Here is a 25,570-nt window from a genome sequence, read left to right as displayed (position 1 = left end):
CGAGGCAATGTGTGCGTAGCGATCAAATTCATTGTCTATGAACGGTAAGCTCCAGTCGACCATTTCTGGAAAGAGGTTTGTCTTTGCAACAAGATTTTCGTTGATTTTAACGGTTACCCCAAAGCCTCCTCGCCCTATTATCTTGAATGATTCAGTCATCAGTTTTTCCAAATCCAATTCACATTTCAAGTCACCTTGTGTTGTTGTTGTTGTTGTTGTTGTTGTTTTTGTGATGTTAGTGAAAATACTCCATGGATTTGGAGTAGTGGTAGACTGCAGAGGCTCGTATTTTCGCCTAAAGTTGTCTGCGGTGACTGAAGGTATTCTGGTTTTGGTTGTATTGTACGTTGAGGGCAGGAAGAGGTCTATTGCAGGCCGATCCTGCTGAGCAATGGGTTGTATTTCTTCTGGCGGATGAGTTACAAAGGACGGAAATATCACAGTCATGGGATTTTCAAGTATTTCCTTTGTTTCCCTGATCAGCTGAATAGACTCCTGAGTGTAGGGTGCTTTCACACCACATTTGAGCACTAGGAACAGGACCACAGAGTCCCGTTTACTGCTGTTGCTCCCTGGTTCTTTTATGTAAACCACTAGGCGATTTTTCCCCATAATCTGAGGTTGTTCGTTGATACTCATCACGCCTACATTTTGGAGTTTATACTTTTCCACAAACATTTTGAGTCCTGTAACAATGTCTTCTTCGTGTTGGAGCGGCAAGTTGCTGTGTTTTACCCCAAGCCACTCCATTACCCCTTGCAAGTCATTGTAATGCAAGGTCTTGACGTGATATAGATCATGCTCCATAACCATTTTTAGCAACCTTTCGACAACACTGCTTCTGGTTTCCTTCCTCACCTGCTCCATTTCTCATTCAAATTTTTACTTGACTCTTCTAACTGTTTATCGTCCTTCACCACATGTGTGGGTAGTAGAGTCAAAATGAACCGCTTGTGTTCATAGAGAGATTATGTTTTCCGAACTCACCTCCTATCCATATACTACATCTATCTGTAGTTTTGTTACTGCATGAGCTCTGCGGGTCCTGAAGTTGTGGATAACTGCTTTAACCACAGGTGTCTGTGGCCACCGAGGAGAACGGCTTATCCCAGCAGCAGTAGCAGCAGCAGCAGCAACAGCAACAGCAACACCAACCACCACTGCCACCAACCACCACCACCACGGGCAGCCTTATAAACAGCAGGAATGCCAGGAATGCAGCATTCACACCAGCCCAAGCTAACGGCTCCTGTTGCAACAGAAAGAAAAAAACAGTCATTATTTTCAGACGTTACTCAGCCAAAATCTAACATTTCATTGCACAAAACCAAGGTGGGGGACACAAATCTTGGGTCAAAGCATGTCATAGGCAAAGGTAACACATCAAATGTTGAGAGTGATTCTGAATGTTGAAATGGACTGCCTGTCTAGGTCCTATGGGACAGTGGCTTGCCCCCCCCGCCCCCTAACATTTACTGATGTTATTTCTTTATTCAGTGCCAAAGAATACAATCTACAGTGCTAAAGTGTTTAAGCTTTCTGCATAGTTGTAACGCAACCGCAGCTCTAACAGGGTCAAACTGTAGCTTTTTACCTGTATTGTCAATAACAAACTCAATGTCTGAATCACCACTATTATTCATTATGAGTCTTTCCCACAGTGGCTTTTTTTTTCTGATTCAGTTATCATGTTGCTTCCCTGCCTATGAACCTGGTGACCAGGTTGTGGACTGTGGACATTTGGATGTCGATTTTAAAAACACCCCCCTTTTTGTCAGGCTGCCATCCTACTTGCCATGAGTTACTGTTGAAACATTTTCATTATCCCTTGTGTTGTCCTCACATTAAACACACATCCTGTGTCTCCTTGGGTCACAGTGTCCCCAATGATTGATTTTTTTGTCCATGGGCAAAACTGACACCTCTTCCTTTTCCTCACCGCCCCGGTGAGGTTATTTGCTTATCAGGGAATGCTTTTGAAAACATATGTTGCAGGATGTCTAGAAAGCTAAATTCTTGACTAATGGCTACAGCTTTGTATTATGTTGTTGTTGTTATAATGTTTGCTGTATTAGGACTAGGACTGGTAGCAGTACAATGTTTCTTCCAATTAGCACGGCAAGGTGAAGAAAGGCAAGGCGGCAACAAAACAAAAGTCTATTTTATTTGTAGCCTACAGCATTTTACAAGTATCGACCACAATGTGACAACTCCATCATCATCATCATCATCATCATCATCATCATCATCATCATCACAGTCCACAATTTTCTGCCATGAATGTGTTCTGCTCTGTCACTGAACCAGGTGCAATCACTCGTTAGCTCACCTTCCTGACTAAACTGCTGTGCTGATTGGACTCAACTGGTTTAGTGGATGAGGAGGAGAAGAAGAAGAAGAACAAACTCATGGCATGGAGATGACTTGATGTCTCCACTTGAGCTTTATTTTACATGCTGAGACTGTCACTTCAATAATTGAGAGGCGAAAAGCAGTATCGGTCTGTGTCTGTCTGTCTGTCCTTGCAGCTGGTTTGCGAATCACGAGTGAGTGGATAGAACGTGGATTTCATTTCAGTGCATGTTTTTTGCACACAAACAACACACAGAGTGATTCCTCAAATCAGCAGATGCAGCAGTCACTGCCAACACTGTCTCGGGCAGTGAACATTTTTCCAGTTGACTTTTTTTTGGTAGGCTACGTCGCTCAGATTTCTGTGAATCAGATCTCAGTGGAATGGTTTGAAAACATTTCCTCCATATATTTTTTTTCTTCCTTTTTCCCATTCCATTTGCTTTGTTGTTTCGCTTCAATAGTTGAGAGGAGAAAATCTGTGTCTGTGTGTGTCTGTCTGTCCTTGCAGCAGGTTTGCGAGTGAGTGAGTGAGTGGCAGCGTGAACGTGAATTTCATTTCAGTGCATGTTTTTGCACACAAACACAGAGTGATTCCTCAAATCAGCAGATGCAGCAGTCACTGCCGACACTGTCTTGGAGAGTGAACATTTTTCCAGTTGACTCTTTTTTGGTAGGCTACATCGCTCAGATTTCTGTGAATCAGATCTCAGTGGAATGGTTTGAAAACATTTCCTCCGTATTTTATTTTAGTTTTTTCCTCCTTTTTTGCCACTCTATTTCCAGTGTCTGTCTGTTTGTCTGTCAGTCAGTCCTTGCAGTAGGTTTGTGAATCGTGAGTGAGTGAGTGAGAGGCTGCGCAAACCTCGATCACGTCCTCAGTGAGAGCCAGTCAGTCCTTGCAGTAGGTTTGCGAAATACGAGAGAGTGAGAGGCAGCGTGAACGTGAATTTCATTTCGGTCCATGTTAGGAGAAAGCAGTGTCTGTCTGTCTGTCTGTCTGTCTGTCAGATCCATCAGATTGAATTCACTCCACAACTTGCTTGAGTTGTTCACCCTAAAACTTCTAGCCTATATTATACTCACCCTATTTTCATTTGAAATGTCATTTCATTTCATTTCAGTGCATGTTTTTGCACACAAACACAGAGTGATTCCTCAATCAGCAGATGTAGCAGTCACTCCACACTGTCTCGGGCAGTGAACATTTTTCCGGTGGCTGTTTGGACAGTAAACCTGTGACTTTTGCTCAGTTTTCTGTGAATCAGATTGCTCAGAGAGCAGTATACAATAGTCAGTCAGTCAGTTAGTGATGATGTCCACAGTCCTGATCCTGGTCCTCAAAATTCCATCAAACTTTTCCAGAGCTCTTTGTGTGGATCAGAGGTGGGATATATGATGTAATAAAGTCATCTCTGCACCATAGTACACATATATTTTTCTTTCTGCTCATGCAATGAACAGCTAAGTCCAATCAGCACAGCAAAGTTGTTTTAGTCAGGAAATTGAGTCAATTTGTGAATGCAACTGGTTCAGTGCATGAAGAGAACAAATATAGGCTACCTCTTCTTTCTTTGAATCCTGGGCTGGGCTGGTTTTCAATAGTGAATGCAGGTGCTGTCCACCACGGCCGCCTGACCCGGCTGCAGAAACAAAACAAACAAAAAAAAACACCTAAAAAATCAGTAGTGAATAGTTAAACAGTAAACAACAGTTTTCAGTAGACCATTTTATTTAAAAAAAAAAAATCTTTTGACCTACACGGCCACCACCACCACCAGCAGCAGCAGCAGCAGCAGCAGCCTTTCAAGGGCACGCCAGTTTAATCTGCTTTCACCGTGGAGCTGTCAGGCCACACACTGTATTCTTCTTCTTCCTGAACTACTCCTGCTCTACATTCTCATCTCTGTCTTGATAGCAGCTGATAACCATGCTGCCCTGCTAAGCCAGACCACAGTAACTACTCGAAAATTCCAAATTGAGTTATAAGTGAAATTGAACTTGTCAATAAATGTTTTATCTTGTGTAAAGTTTTCAGAGGTCAATGTTGCTCAGTTTTAGAGATATGAGGTATGAAAAATTATGGTAACTACAAAATCACTCTTGAAACTAAGCCAAACCGCAGTAACTGTAGTTACTGCACTCTCCTGTTTCCCTGTACAAAATCACGCTCAAAACTGAGCCAAACCGCAGTAAATGCACAGTTACTGCACTCTCCTGTTTCCCTGTCCTGTGAGGACAGCCTAGCACAAAATGAAGACATCACAGTGGCAGGACAGAGCAACGAAAAACTTGAAGCTACTGTATAATAACCTTGCACAGGAATCACACACTGTTATGGGAGTCTTCCCTGTATGGCCCCTAACATCTAAACTGTCCTGAGTAGACTCTCTGCTAAATTTGAAACTGATGTCATCAAAGGGATTAGGGACAAAGCAGTACCACATAACACAGGGTGAAAGCAAATCAGCATGTTATCAAAGACCGATTCTATTCATAATGCACTTTTCATACATACTACAAGCAACACTAAGTGCCTGACAGAGTCTGACCCCCATCCCTCCCTCTTACAGGTATGTTACAAGTCCAGAGCAGTTGTGGCCCCAACTGCATGATCAACCACTCATGGACACACACACACACACACACACACACACACACACACACACACACACACACAAACACAGGAGATACAAAGAAACACATACCTGTTACTGTTTGCTGCTTTTCCTCTCTGTTCTTCTTTGTTGCTGATGGCGGTGTTCTCCACACTGATGTCCTCAAGACTCCATCAAACTTTTTCCTCTTCTTTCTGCCCACCACTTGGCAGTGGCAGTTTGCAGTCAGTCACTGGTTTGAAATCAACATTGTCTTCTTCTTCTTCTTCTTCTTCTTCTTCTTCTTCTTCTTCTTCTTCTTCTTCTTCTTCTTCTTCTTCTTCTTCTTAGGTTTTGTGTCTTGAGTGTGCAGCTACTCTTCTCTGACTAAAGTATTTGTGCTGAGTGCAGTGCCTCTTTACAACACCCAAGTGAAGCCAACCCTCTCCATCACCGCCGCCCACTACTCGGGTTTCACCTAATGAAACTTGCAACTTGCACTAACTAACTCAGTAACTAACTACAGACAGCTTATAGTCTGTGTTAGGCTGTCCTCATCTATATGAATTTGGTAGTGTGGCAGTTGTTATCTGTTTTGTGAGCTCTCTGACACCTGAATTTCTGTGCAGGGATGAATAAAGTTTTACTCTACACTACTCTTGTGATGGAATTTTGTTCATACAATAATTCAGTTGCAATTGTGCATTGACCTTTTTAATAATTTACCGTTCAAAAGCAAGCTCAGTGCTGTCTGTCCCATAGAAGAACATGACAGCGGCAACCTAGTTTGTGTGATGTTCCTTACACGTTTGAAACCACTCAACAAACTCTGAAATGGACTTGCATTGTTGGTCAGTGTCATGCCATTATTGTTTTAACTGGAGAGGTGTTGACTCCAGCTCAGTCAGAGACAGACTGAGGATGCTTCATGTGTGAGGGTCAAGGGGGGGCGTGGTTAAGGCAACTAGCCAGCCCAGTTTCTTATACTCCTCCTCTGTTTTTTTGAAGGCTCAACAATGTTTCTTTTGCTTTGAAAACCTACCCTCTATCTGCCTGCCAAAACCCATCGCTCTCTCTGTTGCCTGTCAAGAATCCGATGCATGAACGGCAACACTGTCAAGAAACTTTGTAATTTTGGGCGAGTTTGTGTGAAAATGACAAAACAAAACACAACAAAATAAACACTGACAGAGATTTTGATACATTATTTTTCATTTTATTGTCATTATTTTTCAACTTGAAGTTTTCATAGAATTGTTGTGTGGTGTTACACTGTTTGAAAAATGTTTCTTTTTCTCTGAAAAAGTACCCTTTATTTGTCTGCCAAACCCATCGCTCTCTCTGTTGGCTGTCAAGAATCCGATGCAGGAACGGCAACACTGTCAGCAAACTTTGCCATTTTAGGGGAGCTTGTGTGAAAATGACATTAGGCTCACATTCTCACATGCTCTTTCCTGCTCTGCTCAACTTTGTCCTGCTCTCTTCAAGTGTTGACTCCAGCTCAGTCAGAGACAGACTGAGGATGCTTCATGTCTGAGGGTGAAGGGGGGGCGTGGTTAAGGCAACTAGCCAGCCCAGTTTCTTATGCTCCTCCTCTGTTTTTTTGAAGGCTCAAAATGTTTCTTTTGCTCTGAAAAACGACCCTCTATCTGCCTGCCAAACCCATCGCTCTCTCTGTTGACTGTCAAAAATCCAATGCATGAACGGCAACACTGTCAAGAAACTTTGTCACTTGGAGGAGTTTGAATGAAAATGCTGCATGGTGTTTCAATGAAAACCAAACCAAACCAAACCAAACAAAAATAAAGCACTGACAGGGATTTTGATACATTATTTTTCAACTTGAGGTTTCATACAATTGTTGTGTGATGTTCCTTACACCGTTTGAAACCACTCAATAAACTTTGAAATGAACTTGCATTGTTGGTCAGTGTCATGCCGTTATTGTTTTAACTGGAGAGGTGTTGACTCTTGCTTGGTCAGAGACAGACTGAGGATGCTGCATGTCTGAGGGTCAAGGGGGGGCGTGGTTAAGGCAACTAGCCAGCCCAGTTCCTTATACTCCTCCTCTGTTTTTTTGAAGGCTCAAATTTTTTTCTTTTGCTCTGAAAACCTACCCTGTATCTGTCCACCAAACCCATCGCTCTCTCCGTTGCCTGTCAAGAATCCATTGCATGAAAGGCGACACTGTAAAGAAACCTTGTCATTTTGGGGGAGTATGTGTGAAGTACCCTGTATCTGTCCATCAAACCCATCGCTCTCTCCGTTGACTGTCAAGAATCTGATGCATGAAAGGCGACACTGTCAAGAAACTTTGTCACTTGGAGGGATTTGAATGAAAATGCTGCATGGTGTTTTAATGAAAACCAAACCAAACCAAACAAAAATAAAAAAAACACTGACAGGGATTTTGATACATTATTTTTCAACTTGAGGTTTCATACAATTGTTGTGTGATGTTCCTCACACGTTTGAAACCACTCAATAAACTCTGAAATGAACTTGCATCGTTGGTCAGTGTCATGCCATTATTGTTTTAACTGGAGAGGTGTTGACTCTTGCTTGGTCAGAGACAGACTGAGGACGCTTCATGTCTGAGGGTGAAGGGGGGGCGTGGTTAAGGCAACTAGCCAGCCCAGTTTCTTACACTCCTCCCCTGTTTTTTTGAAGGCTTAAAATTTTTCTTTTGCTCTGAAAACCAACCCTGTATCTGCCTGCCAAACCCATCGCTCTCTCCGTTGACTGTCAAAAATCCAATGCATGAACGGCAACACTGTCAAGAAACTTTGTCACTTGGAGGAGTTTGAAATGAAAATGCTGCATGGTGTTTCAATGAAAACCAAACCAAACCAAACAAAAATAAAGCACTGACAGGGATTTTGATACATTATTTTTCAACTTGAAGTTTTCATAGAATTGTTGTGTGATGTTCCTTACACCGTTTGAAACCACTCAATAAACTCTGAAATGAACTTGCATTGTCGGTCAGTGTCATGCCGTTATTGTTTTAACTGGAGAGGTGTTGACTCTTGCTTGGTCAGAGACAGACTGAGGATGCTGCATGTGTGAGGGTGAAGGGGGGCGTGGTTAAGGCAACTAGCCAGCCCAGTTCCTTATACTCCTCCTCTGTTTTTTTGAAGGCTCAAATTTTTTTCTTTTGCTCTGAAAACCTACCCTGTATCTGTCCACCAAACCCATCGCTCTCTCCGTTGCCTGTCAAGAATCCGATGCATGAACGGCGACACTGTCAAGAAACCTTGTCATGTTGGGGGAGTTTGTGTGAAGTACCCTGTATCTGTCCACCAAACCCATCGCTCTCTCCGTTGACTGTCAAGAATCCGATGCATGAAAGGCAACACTGTCAAGAAACTTTGTCACACAGTTTGTGTGAAAATGACAAAACAAAACACAACAAAATAAACACTGACAGACATTATTTTTCATTTTATTGTTATTATTTTTCAACTTGAAGTTTTCATAGAATTGTTGTGTGGTGAAAAATGTTTCTTTTTCTCTGAAAAAGTACCCTTTATTTGTCTGCCAAACACATCGCTCTCTCTGTTGGCTGTCAAGAATCCGATGCAGGAACGGCAACACTGTCAGCAAACTTTGCCATTTTAGGGGAGCTTGTGTGAAAATGACATTAGGCTCACGTTCTCACATGCTCTTTCCTGCTCTGCTCAACTTTGTCCTGCTCTCTTCAAGTGTTGACTCCAGCTCAGTCAGAGACAGACTGAGGACGCTTCATGTCTGAGGGTGAAGGGGGGGCGTGGTTAAGGCAACTAGCCAGCCCAGTTTCTTACGCTCCTCCTCTGTTTTTTTGAAGGCTCAAAAATGTTTCTTTTGCTCTGAAAACCAACCCTCTATCTGCCTGCCAAACCCATCGCTCTCTCCGTTGCCTGTCAAGAATCCAATGCATGAACAGCAACACTGTCAAGAAGCTTTGTCATTTGGAGGAGTTTGAATGAAAATGCTGCATGGTGTTTTAAAGAAAACCAAACCAAACCAAACAAAAAAAAAAAAAAAACACTGACGGGGATTTTGATACATTATTTTTCAACTTGAGGTTTCATACAATTATTGTGTGATGTTCCTTACACGTTTGAAACCACTCAATAAACTCTGAAATTAACTTCCATTGTCGGTCAGTGACATGCCTTTATTGTTTTAACTGGAGAGGTGTTGACTCTTGCTTGGTCAGAGACAGACTGAGGATGCTTCATGTCTGAGGGTCAAGGGGGGGCGTGGTTAAGGCAACTAGCCAGCCCAGTCTTCTTACACTCCTCCTCTGTTTTTTTGAAGGCTCACATTTTTTTCTTTTGCTCTGAAAACCTACCCTGTATCTGTCCACCAAACCCATCGCTCTCTCCGTTGCCTGTCAAGAATCCGATGCATGAACGGCAACACTGTCAAGAAACTTTCTCATTTTGGGGGAGTTTGTGTGAAAATGACAAAATAAAACACAACAAAATAAACACTGACAGAGATTTTGATACATTATTTTTCATTTTATTGTTATTATTTTTCAACTTGAAGTTTTCATAGAATTGTTGTGTGGTGTTACACTGTTTGAAAAATGTTTCTTTTTCTCTGAAAAAGTACCCTTTATTTGTCTGCCAAACACATCGCTCTCTCTGTTGGCTGTCAAGAATCCGATGCAGGAACGGCAACACTGTCAGCAACCTTTGCCATTTTAGGGGAGCTTGTGTGAAAATGACATTAGGCTCACGTTCTCACATGCTCTTTCCTGCTCTGCTCAACTTTGTCCTGCTCTCTTCAGGTGTTGACTCCAGCTCAGTCAGAGACAGACTGAGGATGTTTCATGTCTGAGGGTGAAGGGGGGGCGTGGTTAAGGCAACTAGCCAGCCCAGTTTCTCACACTCCTCCTCTTTGTTTTGAAGGCTCAAAAATTTTTCTTTTGCTCTGAAAACCAACCCTGTATCTGCCTGCCAAACCCATCGCTCTCTCCGTTGACTGTCAAGAATCCAATGCATGAACGGCAACACTGTCAAGAAACTTTGTCATTTGGAGGAGTTTGAATGAAAATGCTGCATGGTGTTTCAATGAAAACCAAACCAAACCAAACAAAAATAAAGCACTGACAGGGATTTTGATACATTATTTTTCAACTTGAGGTTTCATACAATTGTTGTGTGATGTTCCTTACACCGTTTGAAACCACTCAATAAACTCTGAAATGAACTTGCATTGTCGGTCAGTGTCATGCCGTTATTGTTTTAACTGGAGAGGTGTTGACTCTTGCTTGGTCAGAGACAGACTGAGGATGCTTCATGTGTGAGGGTGAAGGGGGGGCGTGGTTAAGGCAACTAGCCAGCCCAGTCTTTTTACACTCCTCCTCTGTTTTTTTGAAGGCTCAAAATGTTTCTTTTGCTCTGAAAAACTACCCTGTATTTGGCCACCAAACCCATCGCTCTCTCCGTTGCCTGTCAAGAATCCGATGCATGAACGGCAACACTGTCAAGAAACTTTGCCATTTTGGGGGAGTTTGTGTGAACATCCGGAGTTACAATTTTCTATCCACACCATACTTTGCCCTGTCCTGCTCTGCTCTGCTCATGACAGTCAAAAAATCTCAATCCATACTGACTGGGTATATTTGACCCAGGCTGAAACATCAGGAGTCACGGGTTATGAGTTAAAATTTTCTATCCACAGCATGCTCTGCTGTGCTCTGTCCTGCTCTGTTCTGTCCTGCTCTACTCTGAATCATATGCTGCTTTAGGCCTCCTAGACTAGTTGCTGGTGGAAACATCTGGTGGTTATAGAAGAACAGGACAGGACAGGACAGCGCAGAGCAGAGTAGAGTAGGACAGAGCAGAGCAGGACAGGGCAGTCGTTAGTTTTTTATTTTCATTTAGTTTAGAGTTTAGATTTACTAGTTACCGCGGTATGTGGAAATGTTCTCCTGGTGTGTTGTGGTGTGATGGGAAACCCCACTCGTGGCTTTATAGCTATAAGAATGTAAAACATAGAGCTTCAGGTTTACTTACATGGCATTACACTGCATATAGAGACTAAGAATACTTCGGAGGACTAAAAAAAAAACACTGAGTGTGTTAGGAAAGGATGTTGGTGTAAAAAAAAATCATCACAAGAGTAGAGTAGAGTAAAACTTTATTCATCCCTGCAGAGAAGTTCAGGTGTCAGAGAGCTCACAAAACATATAACAACAGCCACACCACCAAATGCATATAGATGAGGACAGCCTAGCACAAAATGAAGACATCACAGTGGCAGGACAGAGCAACGAAAAACTTGAAGCTACTGTATAATAACCTTGCACAGGAATCACACACTGTTATGGGAGTCTTCCCTGTATGGCTCCTAACATCTAAACTGTCCTGAGTAGACTCTCTGCTAAATTTGAAAAAAACTGATGTCATCAAAGGGATTAGGGACAAAGCAGTACCACATAACACAGGGTGAAAGCAAATCAGCATGTTATCAAAGACCGATTCTATTCATAATGCACTTTTCATACATACTACAAGCAACACTAAGTGCCTGACAGAGTCTGACCCCCATCCCTCCCTCTTACAGGTATGTTACAAGTCCAGAGCAGTTGTGGCCCCAACTGCATGATCAACCACTCATGGACACACACACACACACACACACACACACACACACACACACACACACACACACACACACACACACACACACACACACACACACACACACACACACAAACACAGGAGATACAAAGAAACACATACCTGTTACTGTTTGCTGCTTTTCCTCTCTGTTCTTCTTTGTTGCTGATGGCGGTGTTCTCCACACTGATGTCCTCAAGACTCCATCAAACTTTTTCCTCTTCTTTCTGCCCACCACTTGGCAGTGGCAGTTTGCAGTCAGTCACTGGTTTGAAATCAACATTGTCTTCTCTCTTCTTCTTCTTCTTCTTCTTCTTCTTCTTCTTCTTCTTCTTCTTCTTCTTCTTCTTCTTCTTCTTCTTCTTCTTCTTCTTCTTCTTCTTCTTCTTCTTCTTCTTCTTCTTCTTCTTCTTCTTCTTCTTCTTCTTAGGTTTTGTGTCTTGAGTGTGCAGCTACTCTTCTCTGACTAAAGTATTTGTGCTGAGTGCAGTGCCTCTTTACAACACCCAAGTGAAGCCAACCCTCTCCATCACCGCCGCCCACTACTCGGGTTTCACCTAATGAAACTTGCAACTTGCACTAACTAACTCAGTAACTAACTACAGACAGCTTATAGTCTGTGTTAGGCTGTCCTCATCTATATGAATTTGGTAGTGTGGCAGTTGTTATCTGTTTTGTGAGCTCTCTGACACCTGAATTTCTGTGCAGGGATGAATAAAGTTTTACTCTACACTACTCTTGTGATGGAATTTTGTTCATACAATAATTCAGTTGCAATTGTGCATTGACCTTTTTAATAATTTACCGTTCAAAAGCAAGCTCAGTGCTGTCTGTCCCATAGAAGAACATGACAGCGGCAACCTAGTTTGTGTGATGTTCCTTACACGTTTGAAACCACTCAACAAACTCTGAAATGGACTTGCATTGTTGGTCAGTGTCATGCCATTATTGTTTTAACTGGAGAGGTGTTGACTCCAGCTCAGTCAGAGACAGACTGAGGATGCTTCATGTGTGAGGGTCAAGGGGGGGCGTGGTTAAGGCAACTAGCCAGCCCAGTTTCTTATACTCCTCCTCTGTTTTTTTGAAGGCTCAACAATGTTTCTTTTGCTTTGAAAACCTACCCTCTATCTGCCTGCCAAAACCCATCGCTCTCTCTGTTGCCTGTCAAGAATCCGATGCATGAACGGCAACACTGTCAAGAAACTTTGTAATTTTGGGCGAGTTTGTGTGAAAATGACAAAACAAAACACAACAAAATAAACACTGACAGAGATTTTGATACATTATTTTTCATTTTATTGTCATTATTTTTCAACTTGAAGTTTTCATAGAATTGTTGTGTGGTGTTACACTGTTTGAAAAATGTTTCTTTTTCTCTGAAAAAGTACCCTTTATTTGTCTGCCAAACCCATCGCTCTCTCTGTTGGCTGTCAAGAATCCGATGCAGGAACGGCAACACTGTCAGCAAACTTTGCCATTTTAGGGGAGCTTGTGTGAAAATGACATTAGGCTCACATTCTCACATGCTCTTTCCTGCTCTGCTCAACTTTGTCCTGCTCTCTTCAAGTGTTGACTCCAGCTCAGTCAGAGACAGACTGAGGATGCTTCATGTCTGAGGGTGAAGGGGGGGCGTGGTTAAGGCAACTAGCCAGCCCAGTTTCTTATGCTCCTCCTCTGTTTTTTTTGAAGGCTCAAAATGTTTCTTTTGCTCTGAAAAACGACCCTCTATCTGCCTGCCAAACCCATCGCTCTCTCTGTTGACTGTCAAAAATCCAATGCATGAACGGCAACACTGTCAAGAAACTTTGTCACTTGGAGGAGTTTGAATGAAAATGCTGCATGGTGTTTCAATGAAAACCAAACCAAACCAAACAAAAATAAAGCACTGACAGGGATTTTGATACATTATTTTTCAACTTGAGGTTTCATACAATTGTTGTGTGATGTTCCTTACACCGTTTGAAACCACTCAATAAACTTTGAAATGAACTTGCATTGTTGGTCAGTGTCATGCCGTTATTGTTTTAACTGGAGAGGTGTTGACTCTTGCTTGGTCAGAGACAGACTGAGGATGCTGCATGTCTGAGGGTCAAGGGGGGGCGTGGTTAAGGCAACTAGCCAGCCCAGTTCCTTATACTCCTCCTCTGTTTTTTTGAAGGCTCAAATTTTTTTCTTTTGCTCTGAAAACCTACCCTGTATCTGTCCACCAAACCCATCGCTCTCTCCGTTGCCTGTCAAGAATCCATTGCATGAAAGGCGACACTGTAAAGAAACCTTGTCATTTTGGGGGAGTATGTGTGAAGTACCCTGTATCTGTTCATCAAACCCATCGCTCTCCTCCGTTGACTGTCAAGAATCTGATGCATGAAAGGCGACACTGTCAAGAAACTTTGTCACTTGGAGGGATTTGAATGAAAATGCTGCATGGTGTTTTAATGAAAACCAAACCAAACCAAACAAAAATAAAAAAAACACTGACAGGGATTTTGATACATTATTTTTCAACTTGAGGTTTCATACAATTGTTGTGTGATGTTCCGCACACGTTTGAAACCACTCAATAAACTCTGAAATGAACTTGCATCGTTGGTCAGTGTCATGCCATTATTGTTTTAACTGGAGAGGTGTTGACTCTTGCTTGGTCAGAGACAGACTGAGGACGCTTCATGTCTGAGGGTGAAGGGGGGCGTGGTTAAGGCAACTAGCCAGCCCAGTTTCTTACACTCCTCCCCTGTTTTTTTGAAGGCTCAAAATTTTTCTTTTGCTCTGAAAACCAACCCTGTATCTGCCTGCCAAACCCATCGCTCTCTCCGTTGACTGTCAAAAATCCAATGCATGAACGGCAACACTGTCAAGAAACTTTGTCACTTGGAGGAGTTTGAATGAAAATGCTGCATGGTGTTTCAATGAAAACCAAACCAAACCAAACAAAAATAAAGCACTGACAGGGATTTTGATACATTATTTTTCAACTTGAGGTTTCATACAATTGTTGTGTGATGTTCCTTACACCGTTTGAAACCACTCAATAAACTCTGAAATGAACTTGCATTGTCGGTCAGTGTCATGCCGTTATTGTTTTAACTGGAGAGGTGTTGACTCTTGCTTGGTCAGAGACAGACTGAGGATGCTGCATGTGTGAGGGTGAAGGGGGGGCGTGGTTAAGGCAACTAGCCAGCCCAGTTCCTTATACTCCTCCTCTGTTTTTATGAAGGCTCAAATTTTTTTCTTTTGCTCTGAAAACCTACCCTGTATCTGTCCACCAAACCCATCGCTCTCTCCGTTGCCTGTCAAGAATCCGATGCATGAACGGCGACACTGTCAAGAAACCTTGTCATGTTGGGGGAGTTTGTGTGAAGTACCCTGTATCTGTCCACCAAACCCATCGCTCTCTCCGTTGACTGTCAAGAATCCGATGCATGAAAGGCAACACTGTCAAGAAACTTTGTCACACAGTTTGTGTGAAAATGACAAAACAAAACACAACAAAATAAACACTGACAGACATTATTTTTCATTTTATTGTTATTATTTTTCAACTTGAAGTTTTCATAGAATTGTTGTGTGGTGAAAAATGTTTCTTTTTCTCTGAAAAAGTACCCTTTATTTGTCTGCCAAACACATCGCTCTCTCTGTTGGCTGTCAAGAATCCGATGCAGGAACGGCAACACTGTCAGCAAACTTTGCCATTTTAGGGGAGCTTGTGTGAAAATGACATTAGGCTCACGTTCTCACATGCTCTTTCCTGCTCTGCTCAACTTTGTCCTGCTCTCTTCAAGTGTTGACTCCAGCTCAGTCAGAGACAGACTGAGGACGCTTCATGTCTGAGGGTGAAGGGGGGGCGTGGTTAAGGCAACTAGCCAGCCCAGTTTCTTACGCTCCTCCTCTGTTTTTTTGAAGGCTCAAAAATGTTTCTTTTGCTCTGAAAACCAACCCTCTATCTGCCTGCCAAACCCATCGCTCTCTCCGTTGCCTGTCAAGAATCCAATGCATGAACAGCAACACTGTCAAGAAGCTTTGTCATTTGGAGGAGTTTGAATGAAAATGCTGCATGATGTTTTAAAGAAAACCAAACCAAACCAAACAAAAAAAAAAAAAAAACACTGACGGGGATTTTGATACATTATTTTTCAACTTGAGGTTTCATACAATTATTGTGTGATGTTCCTTACACGTTTGAAACCACTCAATAAACTCTGAAATTAACTTCCATTGTCGGTCAGTGACATGCCTTTATTGTTTTAACTGGAGAGGTGTTGACTCTTGCTTGGTCAGAGACAGACTGAGGATGCTTCATGTCTGAGGGTCAAGGGGGGGCGTGGTTAAGGCAACTAGCCAGCCCAGTCTTCTTACACTCCTCCTCTGTTTTTTTGAAGGCTCACATTTTTTTCTTTTGCTCTGAAAACCTACCCTGTATCTGTCCACCAAACCCATCGCTCTCTCCGTTGCCTGTCAAGAATCCGATGCATGAACGGCAACACTGTCAAGAAACTTTCTCATTTTGGGGGAGTTTGTGTGAAAATGACAAAATAAAACACAACAAAATAAACACTGACAGAGATTTTGATACATTATTTTTCATTTTATTGTTATTATTTTTCAACTTGAAGTTTTCATAGAATTGTTGTGTGGTGTTACACTGTTTGAAAAATGTTTCTTTTTCTCTGAAAAAGTACCCTTTATTTGTCTGCCAAACACATCGCTCTCTCTGTTGGCTGTCAAGAATCCGATGCAGGAACGGCAACACTGTCAGCAACCTTTGCCATTTTAGGGGAGCTTGTGTGAAAATGACATTAGGCTCACGTTCTCACATGCTCTTTCCTGCTCTGCTCAACTTTGTCCTGCTCTCTTCAGGTGTTGACTCCAGCTCAGTCAGAGACAGACTGAGGATGTTTCATGTCTGAGGGTGAAGGGGGGGCGTGGTTAAGGCAACTAGCCAGCCCAGTTTCTCACACTCCTCCTCTTTGTTTTGAAGGCTCAAAAATTTTTCTTTTGCTCTGAAAACCAACCCTGTATCTGCCTGCCAAACCCATCGCTCTCTCCGTTGACTGTCAAGAATCCAATGCATGAACGGCAACACTGTCAAGAAACTTTGTCATTTGGAGGAGTTTGAATGAAAATGCTGCATGGTGTTTCAATGAAAACCAAACCAAACCAAACAAAAATAAAGCACTGACAGGGATTTTGATACATTATTTTTCAACTTGAGGTTTCATACAATTGTTGTGTGATGTTCCTTACACCGTTTGAAACCACTCAATAAACTCTGAAATGAACTTGCATTGTCGGTCAGTGTCATGCCGTTATTGTTTTAACTGGAGAGGTGTTGACTCTTGCTTGGTCAGAGACAGACTGAGGATGCTTCATGTGTGAGGGTGAAGGGGGGGCGTGGTTAAGGCAACTAGCCAGCCCAGTCTTTTTACACTCCTCCTCTGTTTTTTTGAAGGCTCAAAATGTTTCTTTTGCTCTGAAAAACTACCCTGTATTTGGCCACCAAACCCATCGCTCTCTCCGTTGCCTGTCAAGAATCCGATGCATGAACGGCAACACTGTCAAGAAACTTTGCCATTTTGGGGGAGTTTGTGTGAACATCCGGAGTTACAATTTTCTATCCACACCATACTTTGCCCTGTCCTGCTCTGCTCTGCTCATGACAGTCAAAAAATCTCAATCCATACTGACTGGGTATATTTGACCCAGGCTGAAACATCAGGAGTCACGGGTTATGAGTTAAAATTTTCTATCCACAGCATGCTCTGCTGTGCTCTGTCCTGCTCTGTTCTGTCCTGCTCTACTCTGAATCATATGCTGCTTTAGGCCTCCTAGACTAGTTGCTGGTGGAAACATCTGGTGGTTATAGAAGAACAGGACAGGACAGGACAGCGCAGAGCAGAGTAGAGTAGGACAGAGCAGAGCAGGACAGGGCAGTCGTTAGTTTTTATTTTCATTTAGTTTAGAGTTTAGATTTACTAGTTACCGCGGTATGTGGAAATGTTCTCCTGGTGTGTTGTGGTGTGATGGGAAACCCCACTCGTGGCTTTATAGCTATAAGAATGTAAAACATAGAGCTTCAGGTTTACTTACATGGCATTACACTGCATATAGAGACTAAGAATACTTCGGAGGACTAAAAAAAAAACACTGAGTGTGTTAGGAAAGGATGTTGGTGTAAAAAAAAATCATCACAAGAGTAGAGTAGAGTAAAACTTTATTCATCCCTGCAGAGAAGTTCAGGTGTCAGAGAGCTCACAAAACATATAACAACAGCCACACCACCAAATGCATATAGATGAGGACAGCCTAGCACAAAATGAAGACATCACAGTGGCAGGACAGAGCAACGAAAAACTTGAAGCTACTGTATAATAACCTTGCACAGGAATCACACACTGTTATGGGAGTCTTCCCTGTATGGCTCCTAACATCTAAACTGTCCTGAGTAGACTCTCTGCTAAATTTGAAAAAACTGATGTCATCAAAGGGATTAGGGACAAAGCAGTACCACATAACACAGGGTGAAAGCAAATCAGCATGTTATCAAAGACCGATTCTATTCATAATGCACTTTTCATACATACTACAAGCAACACTAAGTGCCTGACAGAGTCTGACCCCCATCCCTCCCTCTTACAGGTATGTTACAAGTCCAGAGCAGTTGTGGCCCCAACTGCATGATCAACCACTCATGGACACACACACACACACACACACACACACACACACACACACACACACACACACACACACACACACACACACACAAACACAGGAGATACAAAGAAACACATACCTGTTACTGTTTGCTGCTTTTCCTCTCTGTTCTTCTTTGTTGCTGATGGCGGTGTTCTCCACACTGATGTCCTCAAGACTCCATCAAACTTTTTCCTCTTCTTTCTGCCCACCACTTGGCAGTGGCAGTTTGCAGTCAGTCACTGGTTTGAAATCAACATTGTCTTCTCTCTTCTTCTTCTTCTTCTTCTTCTTCTTCTTCTTCTTCTTCTTCTTCTTCTTCTTCTTCTTCTTCTTCTTCTTCTTCTTCTTCTTCTTCTTCTTCTTCTTCTTCTTCTTCTTCTTCTTCTTCTTCTTCTTCTTAGGTTTTGTGTCTTGAGTGTGCAGCTACTCTTCTCTGACTAAAGTATTTGTGCTGAGTGCAGTGCCTCTTTACAACACCCAAGTGAAGCCAACCCTCTCCATCACCGCCGCCCACTACTCGGGTTTCACCTAATGAAACTTGCAACTTGCACTAACTAACTCAGTAACTAACTACAGACAGCTTATAGTCTGTGTTAGGCTGTCCTCATCTATATGAATTTGGTAGTGTGGCAGTTGTTATCTGTTTTGTGAGCTCTCTGACACCTGAATTTCTGTGCAGGGATGAATAAAGTTTTACTCTACACTACTCTTGTGATGGAATTTTGTTCATACAATAATTCAGTTGCAATTGTGCATTGACCTTTTTAATAATTTACCGTTCAAAAGCAAGCTCAGTGCTGTCTGTCCCATAGAAGAACATGACAGCGGCAACCTAGTTTGTGTGATGTTCCTTACACGTTTGAAACCACTCAACAAACTCTGAAATGGACTTGCATTGTTGGTCAGTGTCATGCCATTATTGTTTTAACTGGAGAGGTGTTGACTCCAGCTCAGTCAGAGACAGACTGAGGATGCTTCATGTGTGAGGGTCAAGGGGGGGCGTGGTTAAGGCAACTAGCCAGCCCAGTTTCTTATACTCCTCCTCTGTTTTTTTGAAGGCTCAACAATGTTTCTTTTGCTTTGAAAACCTACCCTCTATCTGCCTGCCAAAACCCATCGCTCTCTCTGTTGCCTGTCAAGAATCCGATGCATGAACGGCAACACTGTCAAGAAACTTTGTAATTTTGGGCGAGTTTGTGTGAAAATGACAAAACAAAACACAACAAAATAAACACTGACAGAGATTTTGATACATTATTTTTCATTTTATTGTCATTATTTTTCAACTTGAAGTTTTCATAGAATTGTTGTGTGGTGTTACACTGTTTGAAAAATGTTTCTTTTTCTCTGAAAAAGTACCCTTTATTTGTCTGCCAAACCCATCGCTCTCTCTGTTGGCTGTCAAGAATCCGATGCAGGAACGGCAACACTGTCAGCAAACTTTGCCATTTTAGGGGAGCTTGTGTGAAAATGACATTAGGCTCACATTCTCACATGCTCTTTCCTGCTCTGCTCAACTTTGTCCTGCTCTCTTCAAGTGTTGACTCCAGCTCAGTCAGAGACAGACTGAGGATGCTTCATGTCTGAGGGTGAAGGGGGGCGTGGTTAAGGCAACTAGCCAGCCCAGTTTCTTATGCTCCTCCTCTGTTTTTTTGAAGGCTCAAAATGTTTCTTTTGCTCTGAAAAACGACCCTCTATCTGCCTGCCAAACCCATCGCTCTCTCTGTTGACTGTCAAAAATCCAATGCATGAACGGCAACACTGTCAAGAAACTTTGTCACTTGGAGGAGTTTGAATGAAAATGCTGCATGGTGTTTCAATGAAAACCAAACCAAACCAAACAAAAATAAAGCACTGACAGGGATTTTGATACATTATTTTTCAACTTGAGGTTTCATACAATTGTTGTGTGATGTTCCTTACACCGTTTGAAACCACTCAATAAACTTTGAAATGAACTTGCATTGTTGGTCAGTGTCATGCCGTTATTGTTTTAACTGGAGAGGTGTTGACTCTTGCTTGGTCAGAGACAGACTGAGGATGCTGCATGTCTGAGGGTCAAGGGGGGGCGTGGTTAAGGCAACTAGCCAGCCCAGTTCCTTATACTCCTCCTCTGTTTTTTTGAAGGCTCAAATTTTTTTCTTTTGCTCTGAAAACCTACCCTGTATCTGTCCACCAAACCCATCGCTCTCTCCGTTGCCTGTCAAGAATCCATTGCATGAAAGGCGACACTGTAAAGAAACCTTGTCATTTTGGGGGAGTATGTGTGAAGTACCCTGTATCTGTTCATCAAACCCATCGCTCTCTCCGTTGACTGTCAAGAATCTGATGCATGAAAGGCGACACTGTCAAGAAACTTTGTCACTTGGAGGGATTTGAATGAAAATGCTGCATGGTGTTTTAATGAAAACCAAACCAAACCAAACAAAAATAAAAAAAACACTGACAGGGATTTTGATACATTATTTTTCAACTTGAGGTTTCATACAATTGTTGTGTGATGTTCCGCACACGTTTGAAACCACTCAATAAACTCTGAAATGAACTTGCATCGTTGGTCAGTGTCATGCCATTATTGTTTTAACTGGAGAGGTGTTGACTCTTGCTTGGTCAGAGACAGACTGAGGACGCTTCATGTCTGAGGGTGAAGGGGGGCGTGGTTAAGGCAACTAGCCAGCCCAGTTTCTTACACTCCTCCCCTGTTTTTTTGAAGGCTCAAAATTTTTCTTTTGCTCTGAAAACCAACCCTGTATCTGCCTGCCAAACCCATCGCTCTCTCCGTTGACTGTCAAAAATCCAATGCATGAACGGCAACACTGTCAAGAAACTTTGTCACTTGGAGGAGTTTGAATGAAAATGCTGCATGGTGTTTCAATGAAAACCAAACCAAACCAAACAAAAATAAAGCACTGACAGGGATTTTGATACATTATTTTTCAACTTGAGGTTTCATACAATTGTTGTGTGATGTTCCTTACACCGTTTGAAACCACTCAATAAACTCTGAAATGAACTTGCATTGTCGGTCAGTGTCATGCCGTTATTGTTTTAACTGGAGAGGTGTTGACTCTTGCTTGGTCAGAGACAGACTGAGGATGCTGCATGTGTGAGGGTGAAGGGGGGGCGTGGTTAAGGCAACTAGCCAGCCCAGTTCCTTATACTCCTCCTCTGTTTTTTTGAAGGCTCAAATTTTTTTCTTTTGCTCTGAAAACCTACCCTGTATCTGTCCACCAAACCCATCGCTCTCTCCGTTGCCTGTCAAGAATCCGATGCATGAACGGCGACACTGTCAAGAAACCTTGTCATGTTGGGGGAGTTTGTGTGAAGTACCCTGTATCTGTCCACCAAACCCATCGCTCTCTCCGTTGACTGTCAAGAATCCGATGCATGAAAGGCAACACTGTCAAGAAACTTTGTCACACAGTTTGTGTGAAAATGACAAAACAAAACACAACAAAATAAACACTGACAGACATTATTTTTCATTTTATTGTTATTATTTTTCAACTTGAAGTTTTCATAGAATTGTTGTGTGGTGAAAAATGTTTCTTTTTCTCTGAAAAAGTACCCTTTATTTGTCTGCCAAACACATCGCTCTCTCTGTTGGCTGTCAAGAATCCGATGCAGGAACGGCAACACTGTCAGCAAACTTTGCCATTTTAGGGGAGCTTGTGTGAAAATGACATTAGGCTCACGTTCTCACATGCTCTTTCCTGCTCTGCTCAACTTTGTCCTGCTCTCTTCAAGTGTTGACTCCAGCTCAGTCAGAGACAGACTGAGGACGCTTCATGTCTGAGGGTGAAGGGGGGGCGTGGTTAAGGCAACTAGCCAGCCCAGTTTCTTACGCTCCTCCTCTGTTTTTTTGAAGGCTCAAAAATGTTTCTTTTGCTCTGAAAACCAACCCTCTATCTGCCTGCCAAACCCATCGCTCTCTCCGTTGCCTGTCAAGAATCCAATGCATGAACAGCAACACTGTCAAGAAGCTTTGTCATTTGGAGGAGTTTGAATGAAAATGCTGCATGGTGTTTTAAAGAAAACCAAACCAAACCAAACAAAAAAAAAAAAAAACACTGACGGGGATTTTGATACATTATTTTTCAACTTGAGGTTTCATACAATTATTGTGTGATGTTCCTTACACGTTTGAAACCACTCAATAAACTCTGAAATTAACTTCCATTGTCGGTCAGTGACATGCCTTTATTGTTTTAACTGGAGAGGTGTTGACTCTTGCTTGGTCAGAGACAGACTGAGGATGCTTCATGTCTGAGGGTCAAGGGGGGGCGTGGTTAAGGCAACTAGCCAGCCCAGTCTTCTTACACTCCTCCTCTGTTTTTTTGAAGGCTCACATTTTTTTCTTTTGCTCTGAAAACCTACCCTGTATCTGTCCACCAAACCCATCGCTCTCTCCGTTGCCTGTCAAGAATCCGATGCATGAACGGCAACACTGTCAAGAAACTTTCTCATTTTGGGGGAGTTTGTGTGAAAATGACAAAATAAAACACAACAAAATAAACACTGACAGAGATTTTGATACATTATTTTTCATTTTATTGTTATTATTTTTCAACTTGAAGTTTTCATAGAATTGTTGTGTGGTGTTACACTGTTTGAAAAATGTTTCTTTTTCTCTGAAAAAGTACCCTTTATTTGTCTGCCAAACACATCGCTCTCTCTGTTGGCTGTCAAGAATCCGATGCAGGAACGGCAACACTGTCAGCAACCTTTGCCATTTTAGGGGAGCTTGTGTGAAAATGACATTAGGCTCACGTTCTCACATGCTCTTTCCTGCTCTGCTCAACTTTGTCCTGCTCTCTTCAGGTGTTGACTCCAGCTCAGTCAGAGACAGACTGAGGATGTTTCATGTCTGAGGGTGAAGGGGGGGCGTGGTTAAGGCAACTAGCCAGCCCAGTTTCTCACACTCCTCCTCTTTGTTTTGAAGGCTCAAAAATTTTTCTTTTGCTCTGAAAACCAACCCTGTATCTGCCTGCCAAACCCATCGCTCTCTCCGTTGACTGTCAAGAATCCAATGCATGAACGGCAACACTGTCAAGAAACTTTGTCATTTGGAGGAGTTTGAATGAAAATGCTGCATGGTGTTTCAATGAAAACCAAACCAAACCAAACAAAAATAAAGCACTGACAGGGATTTTGATACATTATTTTTCAACTTGAGGTTTCATACAATTGTTGTGTGATGTTCCTTACACCGTTTGAAACCACTCAATAAACTCTGAAATGAACTTGCATTGTCGGTCAGTGTCATGCCGTTATTGTTTTAACTGGAGAGGTGTTGACTCTTGCTTGGTCAGAGACAGACTGAGGATGCTTCATGTGTGAGGGTGAAGGGGGGGCGTGGTTAAGGCAACTAGCCAGCCCAGTCTTTTTACACTCCTCCTCTGTTTTTTTGAAGGCTCAAAATGTTTCTTTTGCTCTGAAAAACTACCCTGTATTTGGCCACCAAACCCATCGCTCTCTCCGTTGCCTGTCAAGAATCCGATGCATGAACGGCAACACTGTCAAGAAACTTTGCCATTTTGGGGGAGTTTGTGTGAACATCCGGAGTTACAATTTTCTATCCACACCATACTTTGCCCTGTCCTGCTCTGCTCTGCTCATGACAGTCAAAAAATCTCAATCCATACTGACTGGGTATATTTGACCCAGGCTGAAACATCAGGAGTCACGGGTTATGAGTTAAAATTTTCTATCCACAGCATGCTCTGCTGTGCTCTGTCCTGCTCTGTTCTGTCCTGCTCTACTCTGAATCATATGCTGCTTTAGGCCTCCTAGACTAGTTGCTGGTGGAAACATCTGGTGGTTATAGAAGAACAGGACAGGACAGGACAGCGCAGAGCAGAGTAGAGTAGGACAGAGCAGAGCAGGACAGGGCAGTCGTTAGTTTTTATTTTCATTTAGTTTAGAGTTTAGATTTACTAGTTACCGCGGTATGTGGAAATGTTCTCCTGGTGTGTTGTGGTGTGATGGGAAACCCCACTCGTGGCTTTATAGCTATAAGAATGTAAAACATAGAGCTTCAGGTTTACTTACATGGCATTACACTGCATATAGAGACTAAGAATACTTCGGAGGACTAAAAAAAAAACACTGAGTGTGTTAGGAAAGGATGTTGGTGTAAAAAAAAATCATCACAAGAGTAGAGTAGAGTAAAACTTTATTCATCCCTGCAGAGAAGTTCAGGTGTCAGAGAGCTCACAAAACATATAACAACAGCCACACCACCAAATGCATATAGATGAGGACAGCCTAGCACAAAATGAAGACATCACAGTGGCAGGACAGAGCAACGAAAAACTTGAAGCTACTGTATAATAACCTTGCACAGGAATCACACACTGTTATGGGAGTCTTCCCTGTATGGCTCCTAACATCTAAACTGTCCTGAGTAGACTCTCTGCTAAATTTGAAAAAACTGATGTCATCAAAGGGATTAGGGACAAAGCAGTACCACATAACACAGGGTGAAAGCAAATCAGCATGTTATCAAAGACCGATTCTATTCATAATGCACTTTTCATACATACTACAAGCAACACTAAGTGCCTGACAGAGTCTGACCCCCATCCCTCCCTCTTACAGGTATGTTACAAGTCCAGAGCAGTTGTGGCCCCAACTGCATGATCAACCCCTCACCACCGCTTCACAGACACAGATGGACACACACACACACACACACACACACACACACTAAAACTGCTGTCTGCCTGTGTGTTAGCAGCTGAGTTGTTTCAATAATGTAAAGATGTAACTGAAGGTATACGGGGAGAAGAAGGAAAAGAGAAGCGACCACACTGTTCATGTTGTGTTTTGTCAATCAACAGATTCAGCACACCTGGGTTTATTGTACACATAATCATCACTTCAAGTGTCCTATACAAAATAAGAACACTACCCAATAGAGAGTAAAGCCCTGGGGACATGTATTGTTGATCTGCATAATGTACTCCTGTTTGTCATCTGCTGTTTGTTGCTGTGCCATGGTTGTTGTTTGTGTGTCTTCTTTTTTACGCCATAACTGCTTGAACTGAATTGAACTGAACATAGACCAACAGGAGTCATGGGTTATGAGTTACAAATTTCTATCCACACTAGGGGGGGGTGGGTGTTTCTGATCCACACTTAGAAGTCTCATTCCACACTCACTGGGTCTTTTTGACCCGCTGCCAGGGAATCATGACGGTTAGAAGTCTCATTCCACACTCACTGGGTCTTTTTGACCCGCTGCCAGGGAATCATGACGGTTAGAAGTCTCATTCCAAACTCACTGGGTCTTTTTGACCCGCTGCCAGT

The 25,570-nt window shown here is 42.5% G+C and overlaps 1 protein-coding gene across 1 annotated transcript in view; it reads right to left on the bottom strand.

The window, feature by feature from the left end:
- The window catches only part of LOC146975117 (uncharacterized), a 62,282-nt gene that overhangs the window by 14,868 nt on the left and 21,844 nt on the right, over nucleotides 1-25,570 (bottom strand). The gene's annotated exons all lie outside the window — the stretch shown is intronic.

Source organism: Trachurus japonicus, chromosome 14 (assembly GCF_045865225.1).
Source record: "Trachurus japonicus isolate A0001 chromosome 14, Traja_1.0".
NCBI lineage: Eukaryota > Metazoa > Chordata > Actinopteri > Carangiformes > Carangidae > Trachurus > Trachurus japonicus.
This window is presented reverse-complemented; position numbering and strand designations above follow the sequence as displayed.